The 24,703-nt window shown below is 30.5% G+C and overlaps 1 protein-coding gene across 1 annotated transcript in view; it reads left to right on the top strand.

The window, feature by feature from the left end:
* Nucleotides 1-290: 290 nt before the first annotated feature.
* Nucleotides 291-24,703, top strand: part of Atg10 (Autophagy-related 10) — a 159,862-nt gene continuing 135,449 nt past the window's right edge. Inside the window, exon 1 of the mRNA XM_076393911.1 lies at nucleotides 291-399. The gene's annotated coding sequence lies outside the window, so the exon portion shown is untranslated. The remainder of the gene's footprint in view (nucleotides 400-24,703) is intronic.

Genomic DNA, 24,703 nt, shown 5'->3' with positions numbered 1-24,703 from the left:
GCGAACAATGATACCCGAAAAGAGAGTGGCATTTAGTTCTGAAGTAATAAATCAAATTGACTAAGCTCCAGGAGTTATTGTTTCTCTAAGGTGGTATCTGTGAAAGAAAGCAAATATTACTATCAATATTAAAATCCTTCTCTTTCAAACGTTTATTTTACCAATTCTTCTGTATGGCTCTTCTTCATCAGATTCATTCGATTCTTATATTTCTTTTTGACATACTATTTGAAATAAAGTTTTTTGTCTCTTTTAGGTGGGAGACGCTCCGAAAAAGACATGACAGATTGCAAATATTGTCCGAAGCCAGAATAGTTTGCTACAATTGGCCGATCTCCAATTGTGGCATGATTTGGTAAATAATATTCGAAGCCTTACAGCGCCAAAAAGAAAAGTAAAGTAAGTAACATCTAAATAAAAAATATAATTGTAACCAATAAAGTGCAAGAAGAGTCCTTAACGAAACTATAATTTGCGATGTATGTATGTTAATGTTATTATTTTATATTATTAATGTTAAATCATGAATAACATTAAATAAATTTGAATTTTAATGAAATAGAAGATGAATAAAAAGTTACTCGTAGAAGAATTGTTAAACATTTACTTGACTATAATTATATAGTCATACTATTACAGTAAATAATATAAGACATTATATATAAGTAAATATAATTTTCTAGTTAGCTTCATAAATAGTAAAGTAACTAAAATTTGTCGTCATATAGCGTAACGCCCTTGTTACGTAACCGCGGAAATATCGCTGTCAAACATTCTATTCTGTTCCATTATCTTTTTATCATTTTAATTTATGTTATTTAAAATACAATTGCGAACGTTATTTCGGCGGTAATTTTTATTAGGCTCTTGAATTTAACATCAGATATGTTTGGCGAGGCTTTAATTGATATTTTGTAGATGTTCATTATTTTAAAAAGATGCATATCAGTGTATATTTAAGGCTTTACAGGCCATTATTATATTAAATATGAATGAAAAGCGATTATCATAACAATACGTTTATGATGTTTTAGAACTTTCCATCAGTCTTGGTTTCTAGTTGAGGATACAAAATATAAAATATTTAAAAAAGTTGAACCGATTTCAAAAAATAAATAAGAAACTCACTAAAAAGTAATCAAACTTAAATTTTTAACACAAAAAAATACGTTTTGAAATAGAATATGTACATAATAATCGTTGTAATAATTAAATAAAAATAAACAAAAACCTTATTTTACCTATCTACTACACATATTTTTTTATATTCTACTATATACATACAATTTAGCTTAATACTAGCGTTGGGAACTATCGACTGAAAATAGTCGAAACAGTCGATAGTTAAAAAAATAGAAAAAATAGTAATAAAATATAATAAAAATAGTAATTACTATTTTCAGTCAACGAATGCACGTTTCGACTGTTTTTTTCCATTCGTGATGTTAGACGAAGATGTACGAATTCTTGTCTGTATAAAATGTGAGATAGGAAAGGACGGAGATAAATGCTTGGAGCAATTAATTTTAAATGTCCTTGTATTCTTCAATAGTAGTATAAGCGAGACAGAGATGTATATATATTCACTCACGTGATAACTTTAAAAAAGAAAAGGCAAAAAAAGTAATATCTAGTATCATGTAATAAATAATATAATTTTAAAGGAAGTAGGATTACGTTTATAATGAATGTTCTGTGGATGTGTAAAAAGGAATGGAATAATAACACCACAATCATCAAACAATCATGTTCAACTTTTCTCCAGTGAGGCGATTTCCTCAATCGTTAATTATTTGCCCAGACTATGAAAAAACTCGTTCCCAGGGGATATATGTTGCGGGTATAGAGGAATATTTTACGTGTAATTGATATAATTCAGGTAGTTTCATTTTATGGGTTTGCCAAAAATTCAATGGGTTCTCTAAACGCCCAATAAATGGAATTTCCAAATACTGCTAAATCTGTAAAGTTGCTGGAGTAATTATTTCTTTCATTCTAGCCATTTTTTATTAAAATATCTCCAGATGTCAATACATTCTTGGTCAGTACTTTTGTCTTAAATTGCGAGTTGTGGAACTATTTTTGTATTTCTTGAAGTTAGAATGGAAGTTTTTATATTATATTATTAAGATTATTTATGTATAATTTCTCAAAAACTTTCGAGATTATCGGCAGTGAACTAGCCGAATAGGAGATGACATCTGCTGGCTTTTTCCTCGTTTGAGAATCATGATTATATTTGCTATTTTCCAAATATTAGGAAAATAGTTTATTATAATGTTTTTTTTATAATGTTTCCCTCTCATTATTGTTTGTTTAATTTCCCTGACTGTAGTTTTTTCATGTCGTAGATATATTTGAAATGGCGCATTTAGAAAGCTGGCAATTTTATTTTATTTCTTTGTCTTTGCATAGCTCAGACGAGAAAAGCTTAAATAATTACTTATATTTTAAGTGATTTGAGAAACTGTCAGCCTTTTCTTTATTGCTTTTAGCTCAATTATTGTAATTTGTAATAGGTGGGTTATAAATATTATTATCATTAGCCTTTTAAGCTTTCTCACAGTTTTACATAATGAATAATTTTATTACTTTATTGAATTTTCTTTTATTTTCTGCTATTTTTACTTGTTGGGAATTCTTTCATAGCCTCTTTTTTCTGCTATTTTTTTCTGGATTCTACATGACATATGTATGTATTTTTTGTAGGTGTTTCATTGTTAGGAGTCGCGTACCATGCTACCTCCTGCATATTTGTTGTAAAGTTGTTTTTATTGTTGCTGTCTCTATATAAATTTTTGTGTTTAATGGTAAATTTAAAGACATTATTCGATCTATCTTTTATCTGTTATAATTACTGCAGATGTTCGGAATATAGAACAAAACATGATTCTGTCGGACATTTATTTTTATCAATATTTTTTGTAACATAAAATATTATAACGGGTTTTTGTTTATAGATAAATGTCTAACAATATGTTGGCCATAGATACATAGATCGTTGATCGTATTATTCATTAGTAGAGATATATTGTAGAGAAAATATATAGTTAATAAAATATAAAGCATTGACCATCTCAAGCCACATGTTTCCAATTTTCTTGTACTATTTGAAGATTTTTAATATCTTAATAATATTCAGTAAGAATGGAACTAATGTTCGATCAGACCAGACGGCTGCGATCGGAACAAGTGATAACAGATAATATATAAAAGAGACAACGTCCGGTGAATGTTGCAGGTAGAGAAAGACATACGGATGAGCGTTGTCATGTTTCGATTTCACGTCGTCTTTGTTTATATAGGGCTATTTATTCTTAATTTATGATTCAGAGTATGCAATTATTCAAATTTTAAATTTATTTTTATAATCAACTAGATATTTATCTAATAAAATCCATTGGTCTTTAGTTCGTCATTAATAAATAAATAAATAATATTTATGTATTGATTAACACTTTTCTATTTTTTTCTGTTAAATATAAAATTCAATGCCTACATAAGATTCTGCGTCTGCGTTCTACTCTAATGGTATCCAGGAGTTACAATAGATAGTATAATTATATGTTATATTAGTATAATTAGCCATTTTACGGCATATGGGCGTATCTACAATAATTTTTGGAGTATTACATTGAATAATTAATTTCATTTGTGTTTTATTTCAGCAACTTCTCGCAGAATGTACCTATGATTGAATTTTGTAAGCCCATATAAGATTATACTTGTTTTTACAGTAGCAACTTTTTTGTCCCGATAATTAAGACTATTTTTCTTTTCAAGATTTGCATCATATCTGTGGACTTAATATTTATTTTTTACTATCATTAATTTTACTGATGCTTCCCTGTTGTTTCCAATAGCAAATATCTCATTATCGTCAGCAAGTTTAGCCATTTCCATATTTTCCATTTACGGTGTATCACATGTGTTATCTTGGAGTCTAATGTGTAAACAACCTAGGCTTATACTGAACCAGATGTTTTGACACATTTGGCGTAAGTCTAAATTATCTTTGGATAATAAGATAGTGCTGTATGTCAATTTTTAAGCCCATGTGGGCATACTGTGGGGTACTACTAATAAGTGCCATCGTTGACGCCTTTATTATGCCAATTCAGCGATATCTCCCTAGAAACCAGAAGTGCAACTTTATAGTACTCTGAAAGAGTGTCAGTACACCCGAATGCACTAGCCAAACAATTAAATATGCGCGATATAGGTGAAGGGCGTAGGTTAAAAGGTTTACTACCATCCGACCTAATAAAGTGACACAAAAAACTTAATAGAATAACATAGAATCGTAATGAAATTAAGTATAATACTAATTTATAAGTTAGTAGAGACGATCACTTATTGAAGCGATCTTCTTGATGTTATTAAAATATATTACATAAATCTTATAAAATACTTATTGTCCATGGGGTAGATTGTAGAATGCTAAGAGAATAATAATAAACAATTTTGGACTGTAAATATTCTAGCTGGTAATATATTAAAAGTTTACTATATTGCTTCGTTATCATTTTCCAAATCTTGTGGAAGAATTCCACATACCAAATATTGTTAATAGGTCAAGTTTTTGTCAAGTCCTTTTCTCTTGGTAGGAGCTAACAAACTGCAAATCCAAAGAGATGCCAAAGATGTAAATTAAAAGTTTCATCATATAATATAATATATCTATTTCCAAACTATTTTTCTTTAAATACAGCTTTTTATTAAAATTCATTAAAATCGTTGGAAACTATTGTGTGATCAAGTCCAGATGATTGTGTAAGTTCAGCTTAACCGTATTCTTAAATTATGTGTGTTTACTAAATATGCGCATATTCTTGGTAGCGTGCTTCGTGTAAAATAAGAGGATTTAAGAATAAAGAAAGGGAATTAAATCTATATTTAATAATGATACCTGAATACACCTGAATTGATAAAATATTATTGTGATAAAAATACCAAAATGTAAAAACTGTGTTGTTCATTATTAGTATCATCCGCAGATTCAATGCGTTAATAAAAATAAATTATTTGAGTTATAAGATAGCTTAGAGAGGTTCTAAAAATAATTTAATAGTTTGAATTTAATAATGATTTTAGTGGTTATTAAAAATCCTCCATAATTAACAATCGTGTTATTTATGAGATATTTAATACTTATAAATTTAGTTTTATGTCACCAATAGTACGAAAAAGCGAAAAAAATATTTACAGAGCATTCATCAAGGAAAAAATTTTGAAGTTGTCAGAACTCTTTTTGATCTTGCTAGAATGCTTGTTTTGTTCTTATTTTCCTATAGTGACTTTTACTCCTGGATATGAGAATATTAAAACTTCTATGTAAATATTACCTATATTTAATACTTAGACACAAATAGTTTTTTAAAAATGGTACTATAAATTTCGCCCTCTGTACTATAAGAAAATTTAAATAAAATCTATTTATTTTGTACCTACTAAAACTAAATTTCATGTAGGCCTACATAGAACATTCTAAAATTAATGATGAGCTGGTTTTCATTAATCATTGCCTTCAGAACACTTGCTTGTAGGATTATTAAATGTCATTTAGTGTTAGCCCACATTAATCACCATTCTGCTAAAAATCTTTAATTAAATATACCAAAGTATTAATTATAATAAATTTTAATATAAATTGTTTCAAGAGAGTTATTGAATTAGTAAATCTGAACGAATGAAAATGAACAAATAATATGAAATCCTTAAATTTGTGAAGACATTTCGGAACTCTGTGTTACGTAACAGCGTAAATATCTTCTGTGAATATCCTCTGTTATTACAATAGTATTCAAAAATATAATCACATTTATTAAAATAAACCGTCGGTAGGTAATAATTATTTTTGGCTTTGTGTTATTTTCCACCTCTAATTTCAATGATTTTTTTATAACATCTTTATTAGATTCGCTTAGTACAATCTTAATTTACAATTAATTTATTACTACTTTTCCTATGTACTTGGATTAATTAACAAGCAAGACGAGTGCGAGAAAATATATCAATATGTATTCCTCAATTATAAAATTATGATTATTAATTAATTATTAACTTATAGCTACACTAAATATATACACTTTATATAAGTTCGTATGTTTTTGTTCGCTTCAATCTTCTGACATCCTGCGCGCTGTCCAGCAGTTGTATTGCTTCCACGTTAGTATGATTTATTAATCTTCTTTCCTGTTTCAAGGCAAAATCTTGGATAATGCAAATCCATTTGATTTCCAGGTCATCGTGCAGTTCTTCGTTGGTTACATAGCGATAGGCATTGGTAATCAATCGAAGAACCTTCTTTTGACAGCGTTGTATGACTAGTTGATTTGAATTTTTAGTGCTACCCCATATTTGAACCCCATAGGTCCAAATTGGCTTTATAATTGTATTATAGATCAATCTCTTTGATTTTAGATCAAGTTGAGAGTATCTTCCGACTAACCGGTATAGTTGTTTTATTTTGGTTCTAATTTGTTTTGCTTTTTGTCTAACGTGATGCTTCCAATTTAATTTCAATGGTAACTGATACCTTTTGTTAAATTATTGTATATTGGATTGGGCTAATATTGTAGACGTTAACAGACGATATTCCAATTTATTAAAAAATGGCTGTTAATTGGCATTGTTTAAGGAAAGCAGGTATTTATATATTTTTATTATTTTTAGTGATATTTATTATTGTTGCCTTTATTGCCAAATATGAAGATCAAGCCCGGGATCAGTGACCATTTGTTGTTTTGGTTAGCATTCGGTTATAACATTTTAACATACAAAAACATTAACACATTCAGTTTTTGTGATGATCATGATAGATTTTCGTTATTATTTATTATTATAGATATTGTTTTATCCAAGTTGTTGGGATTTGGTTAAATTAGTACAAGTGGAACCAATTTGAATTTTATGAATTACATTTTTATTTTATTGTGTTAATTTCATCTCCTCATACCACCTAAAAACTTCAAATAAAATTCATAATTAATGCGCAGAATAAATGATTTTGATTCACGTTCAAGCCATTGTTTACTAATTGTACGTTGATGTCAAATTAAGATCGGTATGTGTTTAGGACCGAATTTAAATCTTAAATGTCCTGAAAACCTGCGTATCCTGAAGAAATAGTATATCTTAAAGAAACAGTAAAAATATTAGGATATTATAGACTGGTTTTTTCAAAATTAGTCTTCATCCCAACTAGTAACTGCGTAATGCACATTTCTTTTTAAAAATATTATATCATACATATATTCAGATATAATTTCTACGTTAAATCATTATAATAGTATTCTTATTATTCAAATAATTATAATGTGTAACTTTCTGATTATTCAATATAACACAATTCAAGGTTGTCTGCTGGACCGTCTATGGTACAGACTAGTGATACTATTTATGACGCATAAGCAATAATAACCAGAAGACAGGCCCATTTCCTTGAAAATCATATATAGTAGTATCTTGATCATCACCATCAAATAGTCTGTGGTAAATAATAATTATGTTTTATATAAAAGAATAATTACTAAATGAACAAGTCAAAAAGGTTTTTTTAAGGGGGTTTCTAGTCTAGAGTAATATAATCGAAGAATATAGAGAGAAAGCTCAAATCATATTTCAAGTAAATCAGTTTAATAGAACTTGATGTATAATATGAATCGTTTCGAAAGAAGTAGTTTCGAGGAAATCGTGTTTAAAGCTTTTGGTACCGTTATGCGCATTGCAATGGTACTTTACACTTAAATTTTTTTCAATTTGCAATTTCTGATTCTTACTTCGGCCTTCGTTTAGTTCAAAATCAATTTTAAAATGGAAATGAAGCCTTAATTAAAAATATAAACTACTAAAATTGCAATTTCAGTCGTGTGAGATTCAGCATGTATACGTTTAGGTACAAAATTCTATATCAGTGAATTCAGAGATTCATTATTATTTTAGGTTTTTGACAGCATCAAGTCAGCAAGATCTCAGATGAGAAATTCTTTTAAATCGGCTTTATAATTTTCAATAATTCTCCACAAAGGGGATGTCTGCAGCTTTTTGACATTAGCACCATTTCTCAAAGTAGTCCAAATTGTGTTTTTTTTGCCCGCAGTTGAATATGGATGCCGAAAAATGTCTTAATTTCCATTCACTTTTGTCGCCAACCTTCTGTTTTCTTTTTTTTCCTTTTGCCTGTACTGTCTCTATTATTTGACAACCTTATCGACAACTTTTTTGTAATGTTTAGTTAAAAGAGTGGTAACTCCATATAGAGGATTGCAAACTATTTTTTCAAGTCAAATCTCCAGATATAGTGAACTCAGTTGGGTCAACATTAGGATCAGAATCTAATATAACATTTTTTTTCATCAACATCCTTGGAAATAATAAAATCATAAACTCCGCATGCAATAATTGATACTGATTTCTGAATTTATTCCCCTAATAAGAGACTATTTGTTTGATATCACATTTATAAATTTAGTATTCATGCAAGGAAATTCTTTTTTTACTAATTCTCTAATTTACGGTACGTCTGACTGCATTTTGTTATTTGTATTTCTTATATTAAATAAAATTCGTGAATCTAGTGTATAATCTAGTGTATTTTGTATTTCGTATTTTAAATATATGCGAGTTAGTATTTTATAACTTTTATTTTAATTAAAGAAAATCATGCATTTTGCTCAATTCTGGCCTTATATATTAAGATAATTTAAAATTACTTGTAAAATACTAATATCATCTTTGATCATGGGTTTGTCTGTAATTATTCGCTGGTGTGTATACATCCAGTTGTAAATGTGCATTCGATATATAACTCCAGGTATTTTATATTTAGCTTTTTCAAGTACGATGTGTTGAGCTATCGATTTTTTTGATATAATTCTTAAAAGTTTTAATTCTCACTTGACTATTTAGATTATTAAAGATAATTCAGAAAATGTAATACTTAGCGATTGATAATATTTTGACATTATTAATTATTAACAAATACTCAATTATTGATAAAAAAAATAGACTGAACTGGTTTGTAGTCCTAATATATTTATTTTTCATTGAGGAAACAATTAGTGCATATTTCCGTTTTTCCCTTTCTTCAAATATTTATTTTATATAAATATTATTTAATTATGTAACCGATTGAAAAATTAATGATATAATAGCGTGAAGTATGCATTTCTTTATTCGCCCTGTATAGCGAAGGTTGTCTAGTTGGTTTGTTCATATAACATCCATTCATAGACTTTTAAAGTAATTACTATCGTATGACTGTTGCGTATTGTCCGGCGACCGGTATTCGTAATTACAATAGAATGATTATTTTGACCGGATGTAGCACCAAAACCCGCTAAGGCTACCGCCATGGTTGACTCAGTTTCCTTCGTTAACGAAGACAAGGGGTACTGTGGGGTTCCGTTCTGTCTCGCTTACAGCACTGACTACTCACCTTGGGTTCGTTAAACTTTTCCGTCTTCTTACTAGGTATGCTGCTTGAACTACAAGTATCTATTCAATTATCTATAGGTACGTTGTGTAGAATTAATGGCCTAAAATGCATCGTTATTTTTTTCATGCATTCTAGTTGATATAGATCATATAGTAAATATAGAATTAAGTTGCTATACATAATGACTGTAGTTAAATATCATTATTCTACGTTTGTTGGTTTATTCTATTGATAATGAACCAAACATAGGATACATATCAGTGATTCAGAAGGTGCTATTTCCATCTCTTTTATGAGTTCTTTTATTAAAACATATTGAAAAAAATGTTTGAGAGATGGAATAAGCTTTTAATTTAAAAAAATTAATTACTAAAAATGATCAGATCAAGTTGTCGTTACTAACGATCGCTAAGGTTCTTATTGTCTAAAAATGATGATGACGGACTGGTTCATGATCTATATCTATACATAGAATATTATATGTTCAAATTGTCGCGGAAATTTCTCACGATGCTTTAGATCCGATTGACTTAAATGAATAATTATGTTGCAGTTCCGGATGAATTTGAGTGATGGCGTTGGTAATGTTGGCTTTAAGAGTATCATTTAATGACGGCATTTCTTCTTAATTCTTTTTATCGGTTTCGTGTCATTTCATGGTCACTATTAAATCCAAATATTGCAGGATCGCAGCTAGGTGTTTAGAGTAAGCCAATCCGATTTTACAACGTTCATTTCAGGATGCCTCCAATTCACTTCATGGTCCGAATTACTCAGTTGGCTATCTATTTTTTTGTATTCCGCCGTTCTTACGACCTTTCTCCAGTCAAACATTGTCACGGCTCCCCTACCTGGGTCTATGACTTTACAATAAATCAACCCAGGACAATACCAGCTTATGTTCCAAATTGGACGGTTCCAAAACGGGAGGTTCTTGGTATTCAGCCCTACGTAATTGAGAAGCCTTTCTTCCAATATTCTAGGATTCCTGTGTATGTATTAAGCATTTTCCTATCATTAGGAAACACAAAAAAGGAACCAAACCACATGAACTTGTATAATGTATAAGTCTATTCTATAACTTTAGCTTAAGTAGTTAAGTTTTATTTTTATTTGGGAAATACATACTGATGTATTAATCCTGTACGGCTTTGATCTACTAAGATTGAATTAAGCATATCTAATGTAAGATGTAATTAATTAATTAATTCTTTAATTCGATGAAAAATCAGCAGTCCTGAAGTGATTCCCTCAGAAATCAAACTTGTCGATTCATGCAAAGATATCCTCATCTGAGTATGCATAACGCATTTCACCTACTGATTTCAGACCAAAATTCATAAAACACACTTTAAATATTAAAGAGTTGTTGTTGAAATTGTTCATTGAAATATTAAAAATTGAAAAACCGAACTGTCACTTGAAATCAATTCATATATATATTAATATAAGCATTAAGCTTATTCGATCAACGAACAATTTTAGAACGAGACAATTTTGTATGAACATTGCAAAAATCACATTTCAAAATAATATTAAATATTATTGGCGCGCCATGGTATTTTCTCGTATTGTATCTGCAATAAAATTCCTTGAATATCAGAATGTACTGTTTATCATAAGATCAGACAGCCGAAAGTATCTTGATTGATTTAAAGTAGTCAACAACCTTTTTATTAGCTCTATTTTTATCTCCTCTTAGATGTAACACGTTTTTTAGTGGAATAATTCTCATTGCCTGTAAGAGAACTATAAATACTTACGTTCAGGATATTATAATAGTTGGTAGTATTTGTTGTTAAATTTTGATTGCTATTAATAAAATAATTTTAAAAAGACACACTACAAATAAAGTGTCTACGGGTTAAAACTGAAAAATCCTTTCTGTAGTCTTAATAGTTAACGAGTTGATAACGCGATACAAATCATGTAGATGAAACTAGTTGTTTTTGTGTATCATAATTACTTGGAAAAAAGTTATTTCGGTTATTTTTTACTACACATATAACATGTTTGAAGGGTGACAGTCAAAAGTTATAGTGGCTTGAAAATGCCCTTTTTCTTCCCAAATGGGAAATATATGGTTAGCGAAATATTGAAAAATTAAAGAAATTTTTAAACATGTTGAGCTATAGTATATCCAAAGTAGCAGTGAACATACGTCATCTAAATTTATGACGTCAAAACGTCGCGATGTTGCCGCATCAACTCTGAATTTTAATTTAATTTAACATATAACAAAATAGTCTAAATAAAATAATGAAACGAAAATCTTATTAAATATAAATTATTTTGAAATTATAGTACATCTAAGGGATATATTATCGAATAATTTAAACTACAGTTAATCATACAGCCCTAATACATATAGGTTAGAGTGGTTTTATTATATTAACACTGAACTTTTTCCCTTACCACCCATGTGGTAGAGTTTTTGTTGCTTCTGTTACTACCTATGTTCTCCATTCTTGATAAAATTACTGAATTCTCTTAATTCATTTGCCATATCTGTAAAAAATTTAGTATTCATCCTCTCCTTATACATTTTACAATAATTTAAGATCTGGAAGTTCCATTAGATCTCTTCGTGGGCCATCTTTACACTATTTAAATCCTATATTACCTAACACTGTCACAAACCTCAAAGTAACTAATGTAACACATGCCTCAAAGACCATATACCTTAACTTTAAGCCATCTATGGATACTTTGCAAATAAATATTTTGCATTCCTTCTGAAATAATTAAATTAAATTATGTTAATATTGGAGAAACTACTCACGGTTTTTATATGTTTCATATATTTGATCTCTGATATAGCTAACATCAAGCTTATCTTGATTCGTCACCCACTTCGTATGAGAACCGTTTTTATTTCAGTGAAACCAATATTATATTTTTAATTTTTTGAGATATTTTAACGACCGTGCCCATACTAATATTCAGTGCAGCTGCAACACGCTTTATTATCACGCTGCAACATTATCCCGTTCCTGTACGAAGTAACTGATTAGAGACACAATCTGTTCAGTTTGACTTTGACATTTTCAACCAGGGTAATAATAAGCAGCGATTTGAGATTTGTCAAAACAAGCAAAGCGTTAAAACAATGTTTGCTGGTTTATAAACTGTAGTTCTTATAGTGTTTTAATTAATTATAATTTAATAATTATAATATTTTGAAGACTTTTGCAGACATTTGAGAACCGAACGACTATTTCAGGCTCATTCATTTACATGTCCGAACGTATTATGAAAATATTTTCTGATTCTAAAATGAATTTAAAAATTGGGACAGACAATACATCAAATATCTTGATAATTATTGACTACAGATAACCACTTTTGCGAGATTTCTACGAAACTAAATATCGATTATAAAATATTCTCGAACCTTTTACATAAAATTGGATACCAAAAGGATGTCGATACTCGGGTTTCGCCTAAATTAATTGTGAAAAATTTAATGCATCGAGTGTTCAGATGTTAATTGCTGTTGAATCGTAACGAATCCACCTTGAAGTAAATAATTCGCAAAACTCTCTTAACGATGCGATCCTGACTTCAATAGAGTTTTGCCGGAATTACCTCCTCACAGAATTTATTGCCTAGAAATGTCGATATTCTATAGATCTTTTGGAGAAATATGAAGAAAACTGAAATTACTTTTTTCCTCAATCCATTTGTGATGTATACATTTTTACGATAACTGTTTTAAATTAGTGTAATTGATTGAAAATTAAGCGAATTTTTAAGGATGGTTTTATATATATATATATATATTTATATTTTAAAGTAAATATTGCAATATATCAATATTGGACAAATATGAGAATGTCGAAAACTGGTTAAAATATTTAGCATACAAGCAACACGTCGACCAGACGCTGTAATAATAATTAGTTTCAATGTACGAATTGTATGACGTCATACTCATTTATATACAATTCTGCAAATGTAGTACAGTTTGGGGAATTGCGAGTTTTCGTCACAGTTATTTTTAATGGTCTTACGGATTTTAGCATAAAAAAAGAGCGAGAAGTAGCATAAATCGTTTTAGAATTATAGTAAATGATTTTTATTAATATATTTTTAGTATGATTATTAATAATATTTTTATATGGCGTCATGGAATAAAATTCGTAAATCGAGCGTTATAATACCATAAATTAAAAAAAAATTAATTATATCTTACATTAGATATGTTAGGTACAATCTTAATTCACAAATTAACTTATTGCTACTGTTCTGGTGTACTTGCATTAATACAAAAGCAAGGCTGGTGAAGGATTAATATATAATTAATTATCAAATTAAAAATAAAACTAATCTACATAAACTAAATTTAAGAATACACTTATACACTAAACAAGTTCGTGTGGTTTGGTTCGCTTCAATCTGCTGATTTCCTGCTTATTGTCCAGCAGCTGTATTGCATCAGCTTCAACGTTGCTGTGGTTTAGCAACCTTATTTCATGTTTTAAGGTGAAATCTTGGATCACTTCGTTTATCTGTTTGATTTCGAGGTTATCGTGCAGCTATATGAGGATTACTAATTGGGTCCAAATTGTCTTTATGTTTCACCAATCTGTCTGATTTTAGGTCAAGTTGAGAGTATTTTCAGACTAACCAGTACAGTCGCTTGACTTTTGAGTCCTTTGAGCCTAATCTGCTCGGCTTTTTGTCTAACATGATGTTTATAATTTAACCTACCATCGGGATATATTCCGAGGTATTTTATGATTGATTCTTCTAGAGGCATCGAGCATCCGTCAAGTGATATAATTAGGTTTTATTTTCATTTCGCCGCAACGCAAAATTAACATGGACAGATTTTGAGCTAATAAGCTGTATTTTCCAGTTTCTAGTCCATTTGTAGATCTTGTTGACCACTACTTGTACTTTTTCTACAGCCTTAGATAGAGATACATCCTTTGATATGATCATTGTGTCGTCGGCAAATATTCCAAGTACTGTTTCATTTGTTGTTGGGACATTAGCAGTATAACATAGAGCAGCTATAGGAGTGGTCCCAAGACACTACCCTGTGGAACTCTAGCAGAAATAGGATTAAATGTTGAAAATGACCCTTGACGAGGCTCTAAATTTTCTTTCGAAAAGATAATGCCATAAATGATGGATAAAGTATTTAGACTTAGAAATTATCATTGAGAGAATCACAAATATTGAAATATTGATTTATAATAATAATATATGATAAAGAAAGGTTAATTTTTTAAAATATTATAAGTGTGATTATTATTATTTTAGTAGAAATAGGAGAGCTATTTGCATTGTTTGCCTTATATTTCATAGTTTTAAAACCGGCTTTATACTACTAACAGTACCAACAGCAAGCAAAATGAAAGAAGGATTTATCAATTAAAATAACTGAAATTGCGTATTGCTCGGCCGCATAACGACATATTAAAACATATCAAGTAAGTATTGCCTATATTTAATAATTAAGACACAATATATCATTGCATTGCGTATTTTATTTTTATTTAGCGGTTATACATAAGCTTTTAAAATGTGATGATAGAAATTATTGCTACTATTTTTGTAATAATTTAATTAGTGTTAATAAATAATCATTTTTAAAAGAATAATGGAACTCTTATGGTATTAATAATGGAAGAGACTATTTTCCAAAACACTATTAGCATAACCTTTAGCAATACAATTAATAATAGCAATGACACCTATTTCGATCAGCAGTTGGGAACTGTGAGAATAGTTTTGTTATTTGAAGATAACAAGAGTACAGTAATAGAGGAATATATTTAAATTAAAAAAAAATGATTTATTTCATATATTAGTCTATGTATACTTAATATTATTTATTAATAAAATCGGGAATATGATATAATTTGAGAGTGCTAAAATTATTTCTAAAATCTTCCATAATTCTTCGAATCAGATTAAATACAATTGATTAATAACTGTTTTCATTGAATTTCTACTCAGTAAACATAAAATAAGTTTCAGAATCGTTTAAGAGAATTTTATCAGTTATCACTTAGTTCAACTTAAGTACTTCCACGAAAATAAAAAACTAGAAAATAACATTTGTTCGGTTTCAATTTCAGAAAATATTTTATAGTATTTGCGGCTTGCAGTTACCGTAGTTAGTAGATGTGTTAACAATTCCACGAACAGATCCCGGAAATATCTTTAGAGACATTCAGATTTGCAATTTCGCCCCGAAGTATATAGTCAACATTCATATTTTGCGATTCGACTGCAATAGTCCAGTCAAATTCGAATTTAACTATTGGGTTTTTAGTGTTATTTAATATATTTAATATCGACTATTTTTTTATCTTTAAATGACTGAGAAGAAGCTGTACTCAATATATAATATAGTACGGTAAACGTGTTACCGAAGATTGACTTTTAGTAAAATATTTTAAGGAGTTCACATGTATCAATGTAAAAAATTTTTAACTACCTGACATAACTTAAATTCGATGATTTTGATATTTTTCTACATAGAATAACAGTTTTACATTTAGTATTATTGAGTTATTCAGTATATACAGACGATAATTGCTAATCTTGGAATGCTCAAAATTGTATTTTCGACTTTTATTAATTCTGTTAATTGATTTGAAGAAATTTGTTATCCAAATTCATTAAACGCTTTTAAAACATTATGTTCCTTCGTCACATGTTAATATCATATTATTATATTATATAACAATTTAAAGATGATAATTTTAATGTTGTACTCTGCCAGTGACAAAGAACAGTTGGAGAATGTAAGACTTGTTGGACGAAAATCCAACTTTAAACTCTGAACGGACTTTCAGGCAGCGGTTTATAAATCAACTGTTTCCAGACCTGTTTACATTCAATGAGAAAGATCCAAATTGCGAAAAAATGGCTACCCCACAAACTAATTGACTGAATTTTTGAACTACTTCAAAAGAAAAACACGAGAAGTGGATCTATTACGATAATTCTAAGAGTAGAAACTCATCTATTAACCCAGAAGAGCCATTTATATCAGAATAAAAGCCAAATATTTATGACTCTAAAGCCTTGCTGTACATGTAGTGGGATCAGTAAGGTATGTTAAGAGCTATTAAAATTGCATGAAACTGTTACTATAAATTTCTACCGACGTAAACAGACGTATTGCTATGTATAACTAGATATTGTTGCAAAAATGAACAAAAGAGCGAGTAATACCAACAAAGTCATCCTCTTGCATGATAGCTCTAGACCAAACGTTTCAACAGTTAAGAATACACTGGTGCAGTACGAATTAGAAGTACTGCTGCATTCAGCGTCAACAGATATATAGCTTTCTGATTACCATTTGGTGAAGTTTCAAATGCTACTTAGATACAATGTATTTGATTGAAAGTGTAGGAATGTTCGTCTGGGCAGCCGGTCGGAATTTGTGGCCGTCGATGCGATTGTTTGTCCGAACATACACTACTATTTTGTGGAAGGAATTCATACTGAAAACTGAACTGAAAACACTGGTTGAATAAAAACTTGTTTATTTCGATTTAAATTGATACATGTGGTCGACGGGAGAATGGACAGAATATGAGGTTAGGTAAAGGAAATACGGTAGCGCTGTGGAAGTGGTACTGTTACAAGGGGGTAGAGAAAAGAAACCAGAGCGAGACGTCGTCGTGGTGGTCTTTTATAGCCAGGAAGTGCATGGTATCAATCCACCAGCGTTGCCAACCTTTGAACTTTCTGTAGGTGAAGCGGTCGCTACAAAAGTATTTCCCAAATTTTGATAGGTTATAAACTGTTCGGCCAGGAATTAGCTGTAGGTGGTAATCTGATTTTAGCATTTTATCATTTTGCAGAATATGGATGCGGTTGAATGTTTCAAAATTCTTGATTACAATAATGCTATTGAATGCCATTAGATTACTAGTTATAATAATATATTTAATTCTACCCTATCAATGACGTTCGGTTTTTCACTAAGCTTTTTGCACTTGACTTCATTTTATACTTTTTTGTTAAGCCAGTATAACCATTATCATATCATCTTAGATTTCTTTAAATTAAAAAAGTAAAATTCAAAATAATACTGATATACTTATTTGTATACCTAATACAGAATGTCATCACCCTTGCGATAGATAACCATATCTTACTAACATCGAATTGCCTTCATTGAAGAATATGCAAAATATATGTAAAAGATTAGAGATACATAGAACGGATAGAACATTCTAGATGTAAATATTGCATTATTCTTTTATTAAGTCATTACGCTTTGTAACTGGAGATTCCAGAAGGAGATTTTAATAAGATGAGAATTATTTATACTTTGCTTTTTGCTACCAAAAAAAAGTCCGTCCAAGCTTATTGATAATTATGTAAAATTGACACTATGTGGTGTTCTTAGAGACGAGTGCTTAAGCACCAGTATATGAATTAGTTTGATCGTCTTCGTCCTTCTGGAAATTTCGATGTTGAAGACCAATCTCGATTTGGCCAACCAACTGTTCTTAAAAATATCGACGTAGGGCGACGTATTTCATCTCGCGACATTGCTACGTAATTATAATTGACAATAATAAAGTTTTGAAACATTTACAGCGAACTGCATACCAAAAGAATCTCGATACTTAGGTTTCACATAAATTATCAATGAAAAAAATTATGGGCCTGGTTTCCATTTCTGACTCACTATTGAAATGAAATGAAATTGCATCATTTTGGGGACGAAGAATTACGAGTGATGAAAAGTCGATCAATTGTGATAATAACATGCTTGTAAAGGTATGTGGTCAAAGTCCGGAGAGGTTTCACAGAAGCTTACAAAATCTGCTTAGACGCCAAGTTTATGACTGCTAAGTATGCTAAGTGTTTGGTGCTACTGGAAATGAATTGTTTATTATGAGCTGTTTGAATTTAGTCAAAGTATAAATTCGGCTTTCTACTGTTCAAAACTAAAGCGATTAAAAAACAGCCATAATTGATCAATTGAATAGGCGTTGTATTGCATCACGGGTGTGTGTTGTCATCTTTACGGGCAAAAATTGAGATGGATTAACTTGCATGCATAAAGTTTTAATGTGTCCACCGTATAGTTATTTTCTCATTTAAACACCATTTGTCCTGCCACCTGCAAAATTATTTTTATGTTATAAAGTTTCCTTCAAAAAGGATTCTGTCAAATCACTTGGTTTAGTTTCTGGCCCAGAAATTCCGGAAGTTGAAACTATTTGCCTGTGATTTGAGCAAATTCGTTTCTAAAAACATTAAAAAACCGAAATTACTTTTCTCCAAACTATTATTATTGTATATAACTTGACTGTGTTTTAAAATTTTGTTTCCAATCATGCTTTTCCAAGGGCTTATTGTATATAAATTGTATATATAAATTGTATATATAAATTGTATATAATTTGTATTTAGTTAAAATGATAAGGAATTTAAAAATGAAATTCTTAGAAATCTAGACACACTATCGGAAATTACAGTTTTAATTTTTAATGAATGAACATGCATTTTTTACTTTTAATTTAGTGGTTTGCCTCTACTTGTAGTATTGAGGCCGAATAAATCAGAAAATATGTGAGCATCGAATTCGATTACTGTGTGGTTTTCCATATATCCACCGAGTTCGTTCCGAAAAAGTGTAGGTCAACCATAACAAACATGACAAAAGCATGTATTAGATCATCACATGGTATTGTTTATAGAGAAGAGTGTAAGAAGTAGTAAGGGTAGAGAAGAGTTTACTCTCCTAATCGTTTCTGACTTTATCATCTGGAAAGTTCTGGTATATCGAAAAAGTTGAAAATGTGAAATTGCACGAGTTATGGGATGAAGACCCAATCTAAACTCAAAAACAGACAGAAACGTTAAAGGTGACACAAGACACGATTGGCGACCGGTTACGAGTAATAGGAAAATCCAAAAGATGGGCACATAGGTGCGAAATCATATGATCAATTTCAACCATATATTGATCGAAAAATATCCAAAAAGGGCCTGAAGACACGGTAAAGTGATTGTACAGTATGATAACGCGCCGTCTCAAAGTAAATCCGGTCAAGGAATCGTTGATAGCACTAGGTTGGAACATCTTATCGCACCGTCGTACTCCTCAGAACTCGCTCCGCCCGAGTATCCACTTTTCGCAATCAATGGGATACGGGCTTTCCGAGCAGCAGTTTGCGAATTTCGAAGAAGTTAGAAAATGGCTCGATGGTAAAAAGACAACAGTTTTTTTGTGACGGCATCTATAAATTGCCTGAAAGATGGACAAGATGTATAGAATCAAATGGTCAATACTTTGAATAAATAAATGTTTCCATTTTCTTGAAAATTATAATCAATAATAAAATTACTTACGAACCTGAAAATATTGTGCTATAATGAAAGGTGTGTTATAAATATAATGAATACGAATGTCGTCGAGAAAGAAACTTGTGGTAGACAAAGAAACTTTCAACATACATTATGTAGGGTTTGTTTAGATTTATATCGATTTTTTAGTCTCCAAAATAGGTAGCAACTTTGCTTTCAAGTTCAAGATGGTCTTCAAGTTCAAGTCGCGCTAACAATATGAGGTTTGTAGTCTGAGTGTTTGTATGCAGTAGTATGACACACTTCCATCCTTCCATGTTACAAATTTCATCGATTTTAACCAGTATATGAATTAGTAATCGATTTAGTAATACAGCACGGTGTTCTTGTTCGACCAGATTCACAGTAGAATTGTCTTAAAGTTGATGATCTGTTTTGTCGACGATGTGCCGGGTTTCCTAGAACACGATTCACGATTATAGTCAGCCATAGAGCATGCTGTGTCGAATATGTTGTTTATCATTTGTCATCATAAACTGTTATTCTGAGAAGATAAGTTAATTTTTGTTCTTATTTCTCGTTTGGTATTCGGACACCTAACATAGTGTATTTTAATTGCGCTATAAAATATAATTTCCGTATGACTTGTATAGTCTGAGGTTATTATTCCCAATGGTGTTTAATAATTTAGAGCTTGTGTATTATTTACTGATAGTTTTGGTGACGATGTTTTGTTTCTGATCGACAACAGCTTGCAACATGTTGCCATAGGGACCATTTCATTTGATGTATTCTCATTTTTGGTATGTGTTATGAGCATATGTATTTTGTTATCAAGATTTCTTGGTCTAGGGGCTCAGTTCTTCTCAAGCCCTACCCAGGCACTCACTACCGAACGCAAACGCAGAAAAATTTCTGTCTTTTTAACGCCTTTCCACATTAAAAAACGAATGACAATACATTGCGCGACGGCGGTCGGCCCATGTGCGCCATCTACAGCGTTTGTCTCCATAATATTTGAACCACCCCCGTATTATGAATAATTTCATTTGAAATTTCTCTCTTTTCCAATACGCAGGTTACACAAAATCACAAGATACATTTTGCGGTCTTATCCATATACGTATTTTCAAATATAATCTAAAAATCTCAATTCAAATTCAAATGTGTACCAGATATTCGTATTGTCAGTGTGAGTCAGCGAATTAAACCTGTTCATATATTGAATTACTTTCGAAGGTGTTTATACCCGGACACCGACAGTGATAAAATATTTTAATAGGTGAATTTCTCTTTTCGGTGTTCGAAACGGCTACTTACTTGTCGTTTTTTCCTTGTCGAAAAGAAACCAGTTTCAATTTAATTTTTATGGTCTTTTCTTAAGAAGTTTTAATATTTATCGTTCTCTCTCTATCTCTTTCACTCTCCGTCGAAGATATTTATTATGTCTCGAACAAGAATGATTTTTATAAAATAGGTGAAGGCTGTAGAAAACGACCTTTACATTTGGTAATTAATTTTTTATCGATTAGCGTTTATATTACGAATATCATTTAAAACCGGCATATTAAAAGCGAAATATGCAATTTATATACACTCACTTATGATTATGACTTCTGAATAATAATATTGTTGGCTTTAAATATTTTGTCTGAATACCTTATTATTTATTGTTAATATTTCAATTATTAATTTAGCCGGCTTGGTAGGCGCAGTGGTCAAGTTGACAAGACTGTCCTCCTACTGTTGCGATAGTCACGGGTTCGAATCCTACTGGAGTATGGTTCTAAAGTTATGTTGGAAATTGTTTATAATTGCGATTGTCCAAAAGACAAGAGTGCAAAATGCGATAAGTGATCAGTCACGTCGGTAACCAGGTAGGCTAGAGTCAGATATCATCTGGAATGATTTCTAAATTGGTCACTCGCCAGTCGGTAGGCTTTATACTGAGGACCGTCGTTCGGAACCTACGTTAATTAACTGCTTAACATACAAGTTAAGTTAAGCCAAGATAAGCAGATACACCCTGATCAGTAAAAAGAAGACTTTAGAATATAAAAAAGACATACATTTAAGTATTATTACATTAATTATTATTAAAAAGAGTTTTTATTTCATTAAATTTGTTTTTTTTCTGTCAAGATTTCTAGATTGTTTTGTGTGATCTCTTTGTTGTCAACAGTAGCCATATTTACGACTAGTTGTCAAATATTATTTAAATGAATATTTAGGGAGAAAACGCGCTTTCATTATTATTTTGAAAGTTGGTAAAAATTCAACCAAAATGTTACAAAAAAAAATTAATTTAGATATTATATTATTTTAATATTTTCAGGTTCTGCTTTTATGACTATGAATTTATACGTCTAGTAAAATTATTTCAGAATTAAATTATAGTCCATAATTATAAAATTATTTAATATTAAATTATTGATTCTTTGTAGTATTCAAAAAACGCAACTTTTGTAAAATCACATGATGGAACGATGGAAGAAGTTCCAGATGGAAGGAACGACCAAAGTATTGGCAGCTGACATAGTGCCTGCTGTTGTAAATCTCATAAGGATTCAGTTAGAGCAAGTACAGGGATTCGAGTAATTGGAATCAGTAATACAGGAGAAGAAAGTGGCATCCAGTGCTGATGTACTAAGCCGAATCGGAGGACCCGTAGGCCCCATCTCAGTCTCTGGTGAAATAATGTTTATACATGTCACTGCTGTATTCTTTAGTAAATGCACCTCACTACACAACACTACACAAGATTAGATGGTTTGATTCTTTTGGGTTTGTGGCCTGCTCTGGTGGTAGCCAAAAGTTGCAATACTTCCATATCCTTATGAGAGTGATGAGTCTTTCCTCATGCCCTCTTGCAATTCTCTTGATTTTTTGACGGACTGTGGGTATCTGAAGGTCACAATACCACAATATCACATGCCCATAATACTTCTCAGGACTTTGTTCTGAAAAATTTGTATTTTGTTTATGTTACTCTTTGCAGAACATCCCCATAATTGAATTCCGTATGTCCATATAGGTTTCAGTATTTGCTTATATAATAGCAATTTATTATGTACTGATAATTGTGATTTTCTTCCAATTAACCTACAACTTTAACCAATTAACATACTTCAATTGCAGTTCTTTTATTTTCTTGTTTATATATTCTTTCCAGCTAAGTTTTGCATCAAGATTTATTTCAAGATATTTAGTTGCTATATGGAACGATAGTATTATTTAATGTTATTGGTACTTGTACGGTCTGATTGTAGGTGAACTGCATCTGCACAGATTTACTTTCGTTAATTTTTATTTCCCAAGCTTGTGTCCAATAATTGAAAGTTTCGGGTGGCTTCTTAACTATTGTCTCCGACAGCTATAATAAGCGCAGTATCATCAGCAAATGTAGCCATCGTAATATTCTCCATTTGTGGTATATCACAAATGTAGAGTAGATAAAGCATTGGCACCAGTACATTTCCTTGTGGTAAACCTGCTTTAGCTTCTTTTGTTGTAGAGTAAGCTTCTTTATTGTTTAACTCTAAACATTCTGGCTGTAATCTATGACTTTAGTAGTTTGGTAACATTTTCTGTAGTTTATGACCAAGGCCCTTATGCCAAACCTTATCGAAGGCTTGTGCTATGTCTAAGAATATAGATGAGCATACTTTTAACTTTCGTAGGCTTTTTCAATAACATCTGTTATTCTGTGGACTTGGCCAATTGTTGAATGCTTATTAATAAACCCAAACTGGTATGTTGTTATTAGGTTTTTTCTTTCTATGATCGGTTTTATTCTTTTCAACAGGAGTCTTTCAAAAACCTTAGATATTTTTGGCAGCAGTTATATAGGTCTATAGGCTTTTATTTCGTTTGGTGACTTTCCAGGTTTTGAGCTCATTATCATTTCCGCCATCTTCCAATTGCCTGGGACATCTAGATGCTGTGTTGATCAATTTGGTGAGTTTTATAATTCCCTTTCTTGGTAGTTATTACAGTAATTCTCCTGTTATTAAATCATAGCCTGGTGATTTCCTGGGATTAATGTCAGTTTTAAGAACTTTGGTTAGCCGTTTCGGCGTGACTAATTCAATTATAGAATTTTCAGTTTCTATATCCTCATATTACATTCAAGACTAAAATTCGTCTCTTTTGAACGCATATGTTGTTAATTCTTCTCTGTGGCTCTGATGCTTGGCCCTGTTACAGTCTGTTGCGGTCTTTCAAATGCGATGATTAAGGCAAATTTTACATGATCCTCTACCCGATCGTATTTAAAATTAAGTCATTCGTTTATTATGCGACATTTGGTACACAGCTAAAGAGCAAAGAGTCTTTAAGGACTAAGACCAGAGTGTTTGTAAGTTTTTGAAATTTGAGTGGTGTATTCTTTCTAACTGGTAGCCTTATATAACAATTAATTTTAATGATAAATTCATCAAGAACTTGAACCTTTAAATTTTTGAAATTAAAATTTTAAATTGAAAATAACATGTCCTGATATCCCCAGCATATAAGTCAAAATATAATTTCTCAATGAGTATTTTAATATTATATTTTAACACTGTTTTATTGCTAAGATATTTTTGTGTTATATACATGTTTTAACATTATAACAATTGATTCTATCACAATAGATTTCTATCTAGATATGTTGCCAATATTAATCGCGTTCTTTGCTATATGAACTTATAATAAGGAAAAACGGAGCTGTTGCTTGGGCGGCTTACCATTCAAAGCTAACGCCTTCAGATTCTATCTCCAACTCTGATCAAAGCACTATATTTCAAACAGATACCGCTCTCCAGATATCGATAAAATACGATAATAGTTAGATAGTATCATTGTCTATCGACCACTTTCAATAAGAAACCCATCAGCTACTTGATAAATATGAATCAATTTTTAACAATTGATTTTATTTCTTGTTTTTTAAATTAATAGTACTACTAACTGCATATAATAATT

Source organism: Rhynchophorus ferrugineus, unplaced genomic scaffold (genome assembly GCF_030347505.1).
Source record: "Rhynchophorus ferrugineus isolate W39M unplaced genomic scaffold, kcgeb_rfMv2 rfM2, whole genome shotgun sequence".
In the NCBI taxonomy this organism is placed as follows: Eukaryota; Metazoa; Arthropoda; class Insecta; order Coleoptera; family Curculionidae; genus Rhynchophorus; species Rhynchophorus ferrugineus.
This window is presented reverse-complemented; position numbering and strand designations above follow the sequence as displayed.